General features: G+C 35.3%; 1 protein-coding gene and 1 long non-coding RNA gene across 4 annotated transcripts in view; one reads left to right on the forward strand and one right to left on the reverse strand.

Moving 5' to 3' along the window:
* The window catches only part of dhrs9 (dehydrogenase/reductase (SDR family) member 9), a 30184-nt gene extending 20798 nt beyond the window's left edge, over nt 1-9386 (reverse strand). The window contains exon 1 of one of the 2 annotated variants that reach the window (XR_012384865.1): nt 9252-9386. The gene's annotated coding sequence lies outside the window, so the exon portion shown is untranslated. 2 annotated transcript variants of the gene reach the window in all.
* Nucleotides 1-13367, forward strand: part of LOC141374964 (uncharacterized) — a 124118-nt gene that overhangs the window by 9727 nt on the left and 101024 nt on the right. The window lies entirely within an intron of this gene.

Below are 13367 nucleotides of genomic sequence, written 5' to 3' on the forward strand. Positions count from 1 at the left end.
GAGTGTCAAGCTGTATTTAGGTAAAGAAAATGAATAATGGAATGTAAAATAACACTGTATAGTCTTTATCGAACTAATAACTTTTAATAACGTATTAAAATTTGACCTTTTGTGCCTAAATGCTTTAAACTCTTATGAATTGTATTTAAAGCATGCAAATGTTTCATGCAAAAGTTTCACCCTGTTATGGTTGTACTTTGCAATGACTCCACAAATTCATTGACTCCACTGTTGTGCTAACTCCAACTCAACATTGTATATTCTGCGATGTGACTATTGTGGACACACACATTGCGATATCAATGCTGAAACAATATATTGTACAGCTCTAATATGCATGCTCCATTTTTTGTGCATCTCTATGGGAGAATTACAGCTCCATATACTGGTCTGGCAGGTAAAGCGATATTTTATGTTTGACCTGTAATCAGTGTTTGGAAAGTGTTTTATATTGTGTATTTCTTCATTTTAAATCCAACCTTTGCCCTGAAGTTCTGAATAAAGTATGTAATATGAACACACTTGAATGAGCAGATGATCAAATATATATTTTAAAATGTAAATAAAATAAAATTAAAGAGTTCTTCATATGTGGTCAATAAACTAATAATTGAATACATTTACAGAATTGTTACTATATCGTGAGTTTGTCATATTGCCCAGTCAGAATTTTTGGATTACTGATGGCACCCTGCCTAAACCTACAGATCTTTACACCTCCAGAGTGAGAAAAATCATCTGTATTCCTCACGTTCAGCCCACCGCTTAAATATTTGCGATCAGAACACCGAGCACCAGAACAGCCGGACACAAGAACAGCTCCTCGCCACCACCCCCCCCCAACCAAAGTCATATTCCACCTAAACAACACACCCCTGTCTGCACATTACTGATTTATCTCCTGTACTCCTCTTTATTATTTTATGCTTCATTCTACTACCGTTGACTCATTAAGTATGCATGTCTGCACTACGTCTGAACTTGTTTGTACTCTTTGCACTGGAAGCGGCTGTCAGGAAAAAAAGAAAATTCTAGTGTGTGAAAACACATAATTGGTAAAAAAAAAAAAAGTCTCACTAGAATGAATCACACTTTCTGAAGACACTGTTTTGGCTAATCAGGCTTTTCATAAAGGTCCAGAGAAATTAAAATAATGGTTTTTAGATGTTAGTAGCAGTATGTTAGTCTTAGCCAAAATCTAGTGTGAACAAACCATTGTTATACAATACATTGCATAATTACCCTTACCTGCCTAATAAGCCTTTACATGTCTATTTAAGCTGTATAGAAGTGTCTTGAAAAATATCTAGTTAAATATTATTAACCGTCATCATGGCAAAGATAAAATAAATCAGTTATTAGAGATGAGTTATTAACACTACAATGTTTAGAAATGTGTTAATACATTTATACAACAGTTCAACGCCACAATCTTGTACATTAAAAAGAAAATCAAACAAAGAGAGTCTAAAACCCTTTTGTGTTAGGAACCACTTTCTTCCGCCATTAATTCACATCGGCAGCTGATGTCAGAACAGCAGAAGCCGTTTACTAATTCACCAACGTCACTTTAGAGCTAGTGTTTGAATCATTCTCTATTGACCTTATTCTCCGCGGACGAGCGGGCGCTGCCATTTGAATCTTTTTGGCACGAGACTTCCGGTCTCATTCACTTCCATTCATTTTTAGACATTAAAAACTGCTCGTTTCGCTGTTTGATGTTGCAAACTGATATTTCCTTGTTATATTATTCTACTTGGTCTGTGTAGTCATGCAAACATTTGTTTGTAGAGCAAGTAGTTTGATCGTTTTTTGCCGTTTATTATTCCTTGTCATTTCTCCCATAGGCGACTGAAATGGAAGTTCTAAGACAATCGCGAAAACAGGCGCACTTCCGCATTTTAGAATAAGGTCAATAGCGTAATGTGGAACGGCGCTTCTGGTGTGTGACCCCTTTAAGGTGATGACAAAACAGCAAATTTTGCTCACATTTTAAGATTATAAGGCTGAACGTGACATGAAATTCCATCCGTCTACAGAGATTTCTCACCAGACTGCTGTTGTGTTTGCGATAAGGAGGGACAAGGCTGAATCCAGCTTCTTATTCGCAGCTTCTTATTGACTCTATCTGGTCCACCTTAAAAACCACGAGGCTTCTGTTTTTCAGCTTTTTAATTGGCGCTCAAGTTAACACACTGAGCAAGGGCTTATTATGTGGTTCTGGCACCATCTTGTGGATAGACAACGTCAACCACCGCCGTCGAGCTCTCAGAAATTGTAAATATTTTAAAATAGGCACTATTCTTACAAATAAACTGCATTGTTGCAATCTAAACAACTACATTCTCGACTAATAAAGCCTCAAAAGTACATTTTGTTGTCTAACAACAGTAATATTTGTCAAACTGTAGCCTGCTTGTTGCTTGCTGTATGTGGGCGGAGTAATACACAGAGGTGAAGGGTGAAGAGGCCTTTGTGTGATGTTACTGGCAAAATATCGCACGGCTATCAGCCAGTCAGATTCAAGAACCAGACAGGACTGTGGTATATAAAGGCCTATATAAACATGAGCATATTGACAACACAAATAAGTGCAAATGTTTAATGTAGAAATTTACTTTTTATTACTTTTGTGTCTTAATTTTTTATTAGAAAAATTGCTTAGACTAACAACAGAGATTAATCAATCTTTTTCTTTTCTGTGATACCATATATTGGCCAAGCATACTTCTTCTTTCTTACTGTGTTGCATACTTTTTAGAAGGAACTGCTGAAAAGAGGGAAACAACTGAATAAGAATAAATATAGTGCGAGGGCTCTTGCTCTAGACTGTTGTCTAATAAGAAGTTCAGACGTGTCACAAGGAGCTGGATGCTTGTAGAAGTTGTGAAATATATTACAGATACACTTAACTGTTCCGTTCCGCTATGCAGAGAAGAGTTGCAGAAAGAGGAAGTATGTTTGGGGTACAAGAGCCAAAGGATTGCAGAATGACTGATAAGTGATGTTACACCAAAACTCCACCTGTTAATATCAGTTGTGTATACAGTTGAAATCAGGAGTTTACATACACTCTAAAAAAAAAAAAAGAACATAACCATTTAAAAACAAATGTCTGATGATAAATCATACTAAGCGTTTACTATTTTAGGTCCGTTAGGATTACTTAAATGATTTACATTTGCTAAATGCCAGAATAATGAGAGATTTTTTTATTATTTCTAGACAGTCAAAAGTTTACAGACATTTCCTTGCTATTTTTTTAGCTTTGTTTTTAAACTGTATAACTTTGGTCAAATGTTTTGGGTATCCTTCCATAAGCTTCTCACAATAGTTTGAAGGAATTTTGGCCCATTCCTCTTGACTGAATTGGTGTAACTAGGTCAGATATGTTGGCTGTCTTGCTCGCACAAGCTTTTTCAACTCTGCCCACAAATTTTCTATAGAATTGAGATCAGGGCTTTGTGATGGCCACTCTAAAACATTTACTCTGTTGTCTTGATGGCCACTCCAAAACATTTACAAATTAGTTAGCACATTTTAACTAAATTGGCAGTATGCTTAGGGTCATGGTCGGTTTGGAAGACACATTTGTGCCCAAGTTTTAATTTCCTGGCTGATGTCTTAAGATATTTCTTCGGTATTTCTACATAATGTTCTTTCTTCATGATGCCATCTATGCTGTGAAGTGGTCCCTTCTGCAGCAAAACAGCCCCACAACATAATGCTGCCGCCCCCATACTTCACATTTGGGGTGGTGTTCCTAGGCTGGTAAGCTTTCCCTTTTGTCCTCCAAATGTAACACTGGTCATTATGGCCAAACAGTTCAATCTTAGGCCAAACTTACACAATGTACAGTTGCCTCGAACCGGGCCAAAGCACGATTGTCCCCCGTCCCGTCTCCCCCGACGGCCCGCACTCACACAACAATCGGGCCTGGGCACGCTTACGTCATCGATGCTGGGCTGGTCAGTAGAGAAGCGCTCTCGCTAAGCACAGTGGAGATTTCTCTAGTTATATTGTTTCAGTCGTTTGATATGCAGTGACATGCAGTCAAATATTTCGCCAAACAGTCCTTAGGGATGCGGTGACACGCAGTCAGATATTTCGCCGAACAGATCCGCCCTTTTGGGGCTCATAAACTATCATAAAGCCCTCGTGCTGCAGGAAGAATTAGGAGGTTTGCTGAAGGTGCGCAGCTGTGGTGCAGTGAAGGGCTTGCGTCTGTAATAATCTAGGGCAGTTTGCGTTCATTGAACTGTAAGAATGATTAATAAATCCATATGAAACATTCCCTTAAAGTCACGTCTCGCTTTCAGTTTCGGGCCTTGGCGCGTTTTGCACTCACACTACAAACATACCGCGCCAAAGCCCAAGTGAACCGCGCTCAGGCCCACCTCTTCCAACCGGGCCAGGGCCGGCCAAGTGAACCATGCCTGAGCCCGATTCAGCTCACTCACACTTCTTAAACGATCCCAGAAACGGGCCTGGACATGTTCAGATAGCACAGTGTGAGTAGGCCCTTAGTTCCATCAGACCACAGGACATGTCTCCAAAAATTATTCTTTTTCTCAGTGTAATTTAGCAAATTGTTGATTTTCCCATGTTGTCGCACAAGGAAGCAGTGTGTTTGAGGTTTTCCTTAAATACTATTCTACAGTTGTGCTTCCAATTAACTCAAAGGTTGTCAATTAGCCAATCAGAAACTTCTAAAACCTTAACACCTTCATCTGAGCTTTTCAGAGGCGTAATAATCCTATTGTATGTAAACTTGACTTTCAGAAAAAGTTATAACAATTTCTCAAAAATCTCTCTCATTATTCTGCCTTTTAAGCAGAACTGAAACAAATTTGACAATCCTAACTTTCCTAAAAGAGAAAAAGTTTAGTCACACTAACATCTGACTTTTTTCTAATAGTTCTATGCCTTTTTATACAGTGTATGTAAACTGGTTTCAATTGTATATGCTGGAGTCAGGGAAAATAATGTTAGTCAACCTCCTGAATGTAATTCTTGTATTGCAATGGGGTAACATAAGCCAGAGCTCTGTCAGCGAATGATTCATTTGTATCTAATAAACTACTAATATTTTGACTTTGGAGAAAACCCTCTCCTGACCTTTTCTTATTGAACACGCATCGAATTAGCTTGATATTCCAACATTAACAACAATATTTTTTTGTCATTTATTAATTTGTTTCTTTTAATATTAACCTCAGCTAAGAAGAAAGTTTACAGCACAAGTCTATTCTTAGTTTAATTTTAGAGAACGCCACTCAGAGATCATCCTCCATGTTCAGTTGAGGCATGTATTTATTTTTAATGTTTCTGATTCCCATAAAGATGTCAGAAAGGTTAACCTGGTGCTATAAAATCAATCTGCTGCAGCTGGCGCTATTGCTGTGTTGTCAACCAAACGTAAACACACCAATATTATAAAAAAAAAATTAAAGGCTGATGGCTTTTTATTTGCATGTTGTTGCCTTTTTATGTAACTATTAACTACTTGTTTTATCTTCTGTAGGTTATGGATAAAATATGGTAATTCTAATAGTTTAATCAAGTTTTGGAAATTACCATGCGAGCATGACATTGTCCCCCGACCCCCACTTTGGGAAATACTGGCCTAGAGGATGGCTCAGTTTACCCACTGGCTCATATACCCCCACTCTTTTCCTACAAATGTTTGTACACATTTACATATCTCCATGCAACTTACTGCACTTCAACATTCAGTTGGCTCTTGCATGAGTCAACACTAAATGCCACCGCTCTCTATCTTGCACAATTCTCATTAAAACTCGTGGCCCAACATCATATCTTGCCAGCACTGATGACATCCATGTTGTTCTTAGACAAAATGGGGTATATGCAAATGGACTTAAAATTTCAGCCAGCCTCAGCACTTCCAGTGAATTCTCTTTCCATTATAAAATTGCCACTTTTAATGTCTGATTTCTTTACAAATTTGTGATCTTTACTTCCCACTTTATATATAATATAAAGTGGGTCTCAGACCAGACAAGAAGCACTGCATTAAATTGCATTTCCCCCAGCCATGCCTTTAAAATAAGATAGTTAATTTTACCCCAGAATTTTCCTAATATTCCCAGTATTGGAGATTCCTGGAGATCCTGACAGCACAAACGGTTATACGTTTTACGCTGGAACAACTAAATGAATGCTTAGGTCTATTTAACTGAATGTGTTGTATTTACATTACAACATGGACACTGTAATAGGATCCTTATGAAATTGAAAATAATCACATTAAGCTTTCACCGGAGGTTTATCATTGGCTGAAAAACACTTAATACTCCATTAGCTTTATTTGAAATCAATTTAACTTAATAACTAAATTGACCAAATGTCTGTAAATAAAATGCAACAAATATAATAATACAGAAGATTTATTGTTTTAGGTTAACTTTATTAGCAAAACCTTACAATATATCTGGCGTTGATAGCACGTTGCGAAGCAGTGGCGCAGTAGGTAGTGCTGTCCACTCACAGCAAGAAGGTCGCAGGGTCGAGCCTCGGCTCAGTTGGCGTTTCTGTGTGGAGTTTGCATGTTCTCCCTGCGTTCGCGTGGGTTTCCTCCAGGTGCTCCTGTTTCCCACCCAGTCCAAAGACATGCTTTACAGGTGAATTGGGTAGGCTAAATTGTCCTTAGTGTATTAGTGTGTGTGAATGTGTTTGTGGATCTTTAACAGAGATGGGTTGTGGCTGGAAGGGCATCTGCTGCGTAAAAACCTGCTGGATAAGTTAGCGGTTCATTCCGCTGTGCAACCCCGGATTAATAAAGGGACTGAGCTGACAAGAAAATAAATAAATGAATGATAGCATGTGACTACATGTTGATGTGAAAGAGCTGCTGAATAGGTTACATGCACAGCTAGTGTTTTTCAGCCAATGATAAACTTCCGGTGAAAGCTTAATGTGAATATTTCCAATTTCATAAGAATCCTTTTACAGCATCCATGTTGTAATGTAACTACAATACATTCAGATAAATAGACTTTATAGGCAGTCATTTAGTTGTTCAAGCGTAAAACGAGATGAAAGACCATGTAACCACTAGCACCGTCAGGATCAGCAGGCAAGCACAGAAACTCCATTAAAAATACTGGGGTATCTCTATTTTAAAGACATGGTGGGCTATTTCATTTCAGCTCAATTCATTTTTATTTCTTTAGCGCTTTTTATAATGTAGATTGTGTCAAATCAGCTTAACATAGAAGATTATAGTAAATTGAAATTGTGTCAGTATATTCACAAGGACCTTTAATTTTCAGCCAGGCAGCCCAAGGGCTTCCAGTGCACTGTCTTTCCATTACAAAATTGTCAGGTTTAAGATCTGATTTCTTTAAAAATCAGCGATTTTCACTGCCTGGTAGATATACGAAGTGGGTCTCAGATCGGACAAGAAGCACTGCATTAAACTCCATTTACCCCCCACCATGTCTTTAAAATATGACTGTTTATTTTACCCCGGTATTTTCAATGGAATTTCTGCGCAAGTTTGTTGCTACTGAAGGCGCTAGTGGTCTCTCATCTCGTTTTACGCTTGAACAACTAAATGAATGCTTAAGTCTTTATTACTGAATGTATTTTAGTTACATTACAACATCGATGCTGTAAAAGCAACCTTGTGAAATTTAAAATAGTCACCTTAAGTTTTCACCGGAAGTTTACCGTTGGCTTCAATACTCTAGCTGTGCATAGAGCCCATTATAATTTAATGCAGTGCTTCTTGTCCGGTCTGAGACCTACTTTATATTGTATATATAACTGGCAGTACGGATCACTGATTTGTAAAGAAATCAGATCTTAAACGTGAGTATTTTATAATGGAAAGACAGTTAATCGGAAGCGTGGAGGCTGGCAGAAATAAAAGTTTGCATTCGTGTACTCCATTTTCTTAACTGATTCAGTCAAACAGCTTCTGTTTTGAAGAACCAATTCACTGAATCTGTTGAAATGACTCTTCATTGAATTATAATTTGAAAACTGAAGCAATAATGTAAACACCTTTGATTGTAAAAAGCTACTAAGAAAACTTGAAGTTAAACGAAGGACTGTTAAGTGTGTCGTAAAGTTAAGTCTACAATTTGTCGGTAAAAGAGCTTTATCAACGCATTAAAGAGATGTAACAAATATAATGCCATGCAAACATGTTTAATCCAGATAAGTAACGTTACATGTTGTCAATTATTCAAATTATTTAGGTTAAAAACCCCTTATTTACGAGCTGAATCGCGGTTGCAAAAAAGCTTACTGAGGTAGATGACAGAGCAATTATAAAATTAAACGTTTAAAGGGTAGTTGTTGCTTCATGTTAGCTTAATTGTTTTTTCTATGCCATTGAGCATATTTTTTAAAATCTTTTTTAACATGGCGATTTTATAATGGAAAGATTTTATAAGCGGAATCGCTGAGGCTGGGCTGAAATTAAAAGTCTGTGTGCATATCGCCCTTTCTTAACTGATTCAGTCAAACTGCTTCTGCTTCAAAGAGAAGATTCACTGAATCTGTTGGAGTGACTCTTCATTTAACCGTTAATTTCAAGCATGGCCGATTCGAAAGCTGAAACCCCTCGAATGATGGATGAAAAGAAGCAATAATGTAAACACCTTTGATTCTAAATACTAAGAAAAATAAGTGAAACGAAGGACTGACAATATGTGTCTCGTAAAGTAAGTTAAATCTCACAATTAAAACGTACGGGTAAAACATTAATCAACACATGAAACGGATGTAACAGATATAACGACGCGCAAACATGTTTATTTGAGAGAAGTGACTTTACATGTACATTTAAATGTAAATTATTCAAATTATTTAGGTTATAAAACGACCAACTTAAAGTGTAGTTTGATTGCTACATGCTAGCTTTATTATTTACATTTTTAAAACACGCTACATCAGAAGCCGAAACCACATGACTGCATCGTTTGATTAATTTGTTCGTTACAAACCGAACTGTTCGAGAGAGCCGATTCATGTTTGGAAATGAACCGGACCTCATTACTTGGCGTGTAAAGCGATGTCCAATTAACTTTTACAAAACTATGCACTTTGAAACAAACAAGCTATGCCAACGTTGTTGCAACATTAAACGTGTTTATGAGGAAAAAAGCGTAATCATGCCCGAAAACGCCTTAAATGTACAGCATACATTCACTAAAAGCATAAACTTGAGACTTCTTGCTGAATAGTTTATCTCTAAATTTCCTATACAAAGTACTCACCGCTTATATATTGTCAGCTTTCAGAGTGGAGATGTGTTTTAGGCTGGAGTCGCTGTCCTCAGTGCTTTGGGAATGTGTTTGTTGTTTCTTCTGTGCCGTTGAGCATCTTTTTATTTTTTCTGCGGCTGAGCATCTGACACCGCTTTACTCATTGTTATGTAATGCCTGTGTCGTCTTGTTCCTGCAGGGGGCGCTGAGAGATCACACACACGCACAGCAGTTTACTGTTCAGGAGCCCAAAATCACACAAGATTGGCGTCTAAGATTTAGAAGTGACAGTCAGAGTGCGAAGGTCAGGTAAAACAACAGATTCATTTTTTATGAATGTGTGTATATATATATAGTCAGATTTATTAGCCCCAATTAGTTCCCAAATGATGTTTAACAGAGCAAGGATATTTTCACAGTATGTCTGATAATATTTTTTTTTCTGGAGAAAGTCTTTGTTTTATTTCAGCTAGAATAAAAGCAGTTATTAATTAAAAAAAAACATTTTAAGGTCAAAATTATTAGCTCCTTTAAGCTATGCTTTTTCGATAATCTACAGAACAAACCATTATTATACAATAACTTGCCTATTTACCCTAACCTGCCTAGTTAACCTAGTTAAGCCTTTAAATGTCACTTTAAGCTGTATAGAAGTGTCTTTAAAAATATCTAGTAAAATATTATTTACTGTCATCATGACAAATATAAAATAAATGAGTTATTAGAGATGAGTTATTAAAAACTTTATGTTTAGAAATGTATAGAAAAAAAATCTGCTCTCCGTTAAACAAAAATTGGGGAAAAAGTTAAACAGAGGGGGCGAATAATTCAGTGGGGCTAATAATTCTGACTTCAGCTGTGTATGTGTACACACACTACCAGTCAAAAGTTTGGGGTTAGTTTTTTAATGTTTTTTTTTTGTTCATTATTTAATTAAAAAATCAATTTACAAATATTTAATTAACTGCGTTTTTTGTATGCAGTTTCTTTTTTTTTTTGTCATGGAATTTTTATTCTTGCAAATAGCATTTTACATTTTATAACAATCCACAAAACAAAACAATCCCCAATTAAAACAATCAACATTTACAAATGAATAAATAAATAAATAAAATAAACAAAATAATAATAAATAAAATAAAATACAAATACAGAAAAAAAAAATTATATAAAAAAAAAAATTACAATTACAAACCATATACATACATACACATGTACCTTCACTCAATCCACATCTAAGGTTTTTAAGTGATTAAAGAATGCAATAAATTGTTGCCATTTTTCAAAAAAATGCTCTCCCCTACCTCTGATATTGTATTTAATTTTCTCAAGTTTTAAAAAGAAGACCAAATCTTTGAGCCATAATGAAATAGAGGGGGGTTGTGGGGAGGTCCAAGACAAAAGTATCCTGCGCCTAGCGAGAAGAGAGGCAAAAGCCACAATGTCAGCGTGTCTCCGGTTAAAAAGTTGACACTGAGAGGGAACACCAAAGATCGCGATTAAAGGGCAAACAGCTAACTTGACCCCCAGGATATCTGAAACAATTTTGAAGAAAGTAATCCAGTAATTTTGCAACTTGGGACAAAATACAAACATATGACTAAGGTTACAAGGTGATAGTTTACACTTATCGCACATATCAGAAACATTGGGATACATTTTAGAAAGTTTGGCCTTTGAGAGATGAGCTCTGTGTATCGTTTTAAATTGCATAAAACTAAGTCTAGCGCATGAAGTGGAGGTGCGCACATTGTCCAATACTGCACTCCAGTAGTCAACTTCAAACTCTAAGTCAAGTTCCTCTTCCCAGGCCCTGATAGCTTTAATATTATGAGAAATGTCCTTTGACAAAATAATTGCATATAATTTAGAAATAATCCCACTGGTATGAACATTCAGTTTAAATACCTCTTCCCATGGAGACTTCGTAGGCAGGGAGGGAAACTCAGAGAACAGAGAGGAAGCACAATGTCTAATCTGAAAATAACGAAATTAGTGGGAGGGGAGCAGGTTAAATATTGATGATAATTCAGAAAAATTTACAAACACATTGTTAATATAGAGATCTTCAAAGCATTTTGTATGCAGTTTCAAATGAAATTATTACTCCAGTCATTATTGCTTTTATTACTATTGCTATTAATAATCATAATAAAAATAATTATGATGATGATAATAATAATTAATGTTAGAGTGATTTCGGATGACTATAATTTAATGAATTGATCTTTTAAATCACTGGAATAGATGATTAAATTAAATTATAAGCATTATAATTAAATTATATATGCAAACAGAAAGAGTTTTTTTTATGGAAAAAAAAATATATGAAAGATATTTAGTTTATACTTAGACTTGTTATTATTACTATTATTATTATTATTATTATTAATTATTCTTATTATTGTTATTATTATTATCATCATTATTATTATTAATATTATTTATTCTTATTCTTGTTATTATTATTATCATCATTAGTATTATTATTATTATTATTTATTCTTATTATTGTTAATATTATTATCATTATTATTATTATTATTATTATTATCAATATTATCATTATTATAACAAAAAACACAATTTTTAAGTCAATTTTAAGTCAATTTTTATAATAATTTAAAACATTACACATGAGTTTTTTATTTGTTATAATAATAATAATTGTTATTATTAGTAGTAGTAGTTGTAGTAGTCAAAAATATTTTTATATTGTTAAAAAATATTTTATGTTTTTATATTTTATATTTTTATTATATTTTTATATTAAACAAATAAATTAAAAGATCCATAGTATTTTACCGTTATTATTTAAAAACATGAACATTTAAAGATTTTTGGTTATATTACTATTATTTTTATTTAAATACATCATACTTGATTTAAAAGACATTTAGCATATTTTTTCGACTGCATAGTCATTTTTTCACAGTTTATTTTTTCTTCATTTAAAATTGCAACAAAATTGCATATAGACAGAAGAAACCAATCTTTAAAGGTCCCATGAAAATGTTAAAATATTTTTTTTAGATCTATATTTCAGTCTGTTAGTTTTAAGGATACCTATAAGCTAGTGTTTTATAAATTTGCATTTCGAAAATATTAAACTGATATAAACATCTCAAGTTTGGAGTTTGTCACGTCCGCCTAAATCGATTATTGATTGTTTTTTCACATCACCTCATAATTCAAATCAAATCAGGCCTTTATTTGTCACGTATACTTTCGCATAGTGAAATTGAACCCCCATGACCATACACAAACATCACAATTTTCAGGGGAAGACAGGTCACAGGAGGTAGCATTTAGAAAGGCAAGTAGGATACATCAGGAGGGTTAGGCAAAAAACACCCTCTAACCTTGCTCTTGATTAGAGCAAAGTGAGAAAAGGAGAAAAACAGCCCAATCTAGCACATGAAAGCACACGGGCAAGACACAACATTGACAAATGGGATGGGAACAGGGGATATGGATGTAGTCCGATGAGGGCGGGCAGCCGCCTGGTCCTGCAGCCATGGAGGCGCTGGTCGCAGACCGCTTACCCCCTCCAGTGGGTGAAAGCACACGAAGGCGTTTGGATGAGGGGATCGGTGGTGATTGTTTATCTGCGGTTGTGTATGTGTGTGTGCGTGAGCCTGTAGAGTCGAACAGGTGTCCCTGACAGGTAGCAGGAATTTCAGATCTTCTCTGTATCTTGCTATCCAGGAGGAAAGAAATTCAGTTTCTCGTCAAATCTTCTGACCAATCAAATGTGCTCTAGTATCTGACATGCCCCACCCCCTTCAAGACGCATTTCCTTTTCATTTGATGCACCCTTCACTGGCAGAGCTGTGATTCAAACAAAAGCTATTGGCTGTTTTTTAAAAGGCAGGAGCTTCTTTATGTTCCGCCCTCTCTTAATTATTTTAGTTGAGATGACATTAAATGTCAAATAAAAAAAATGCACATTTCAAAGCACTTCACGGGCCCTTGATTAGCATTATGCATTGGTTATAAATGATTTAAATACCTATGGTTTTTATGTAGCTTCTATTATTTAAAAGTTTTGCATTCAATGTTTTTTGACACTTTCATTTAGTTAAAATTACATTGTTTAATTTATTAGCCTCATTTTGTTTTATTTAA

This window comes from Danio rerio, chromosome 9 (assembly GCF_049306965.1).
Source record: "Danio rerio strain Tuebingen ecotype United States chromosome 9, GRCz12tu, whole genome shotgun sequence".
NCBI classification, from domain to species: domain Eukaryota; kingdom Metazoa; phylum Chordata; class Actinopteri; order Cypriniformes; family Danionidae; genus Danio; species Danio rerio.